We start from the raw sequence: 1,650 nt of genomic DNA on the forward strand, positions 1-1,650 counted from the left end.
CAGGAACACCAGACAATGGATGGAACTAGCCACCTGGGGTGAGCCCTTCCCATCAATCTCTAATCACAAAAATGATTTATAGATGGATCTTTTGGAGGCATTTTAAGGTTTCCTTTTTTCATAAATCTCTAGTTTGTGTGGCATATTAACTGAAGATTAGTCAGGTGGTCACTGGCAAAAACAAGTCTTTTAATCCAAGTTTAATTACTGACCTAGCATTTGGACAAGGCATTTAAAAAATCACGCAGCAATTCTTTCTGTCTTGTAATAATGCTATACCTGTAGGCTAGACAATGGCTAAAAAAAGGTTAAAGAGATAGAAATCTCAAGGAAGCTGATGTCCCTATGTCTGATATTTGATATAGATGACAAAGTAGTGTCACTGTGATGTTTATATTAGGTATTATTTGATCAAGGTACTCCACTGAAGAGCTAAGTCACAAGGACAATGTCTGAATCTGCCATCTAAATTGCGTCAGTTTCAGGGACAAGGACCAAGACCTTGGAGCAGTTGTTATGACGTGTGATATTCGTGCATGTAGACAGTTCTTGGAAAAATAGTTGACAAAACAATCAAGCATTAACTCCAGTGGGTAATAGGAAACTGGATGTAATCCCTTGGATCGTTAGAAGCTCTTTGCCTCTTGGTATGCTAATGAATATACTAGATATTTAGACATTGATTGGTAGGGCTAAGACCTTGCAGTGTAACATGTTCTTTCCTTAAAAAGTGTACCGGGTGGGCATTAATCTGGTTCTATTTGGTCTGATGTGTTAATAAATTCTCAATCTTAGATGTACACAATACAATGTACACAATGTGCTCATATACTCTCAATATTCATTGATGTATTTATTTTATGCTATATTTCAATTTTAAACAAATTTTTTTATTAATCTGTTGTTTTTAGGTACATAGTAAGAGTCATTATCATTTTTCTTTGTTTTCAAATTCTGGATGAAGTTATTTTTAATGTGTTCAGAAACAATACAAAAGCATTCACTTTCTTCACTACTGTACATAGTAGAAAATGAAGTCTTAGAATTGCAAGGCAAAATACTGAAAGGCATACAAATAGGAAGAGAAGAATTTAGATATGCCTACATGCAGATATTACTCTCTAGAAAAGAGACCATAAAAACTCTACACGGGACTCTTAAAGTAGGTAAGTATTTTTACCAAGTTTGTGGAACAAAATACCACCCTCTTCAAATCAGAAGATGCCCTATATATTTTAGACAAATAATCAGGAATACAATCTCATGTAACATAGCCACAAAAGTTCCTGGAAATGAACCTAACCAAGTAAATGAACCTAACCGAGGAAGTTAACTCTGTGAAAAACCCACAGACACTTAAAAAGGAATTTGAAGACAGTAGATGAGGCAAATACTTCTCCTTCTTATAGAATCGAAAAAATGTTTTTATGCAGATGGTTATTCTAGCAAATACAATACACAGATTCAATACAAATGAAATCAAACACTGTGTCTGTAGAAACTGGCCCGTGATTCCACTTGGGTCAGTGGGTTTGTTTAGACTGGAGTTTAGACAGGACCTGCAAAGTCAAATGGAGAACAAAAGAGACACGGATGCAAAGTAAATGTATTAAAGCATCTCTTTACTTGGGGGAGTTGTGGGCTTATATA

The sequence above is a fragment of the Mastomys coucha genome, unplaced genomic scaffold (genome assembly GCF_008632895.1).
Source record: "Mastomys coucha isolate ucsf_1 unplaced genomic scaffold, UCSF_Mcou_1 pScaffold3, whole genome shotgun sequence".
NCBI classification, from domain to species: domain Eukaryota; kingdom Metazoa; phylum Chordata; class Mammalia; order Rodentia; family Muridae; genus Mastomys; species Mastomys coucha.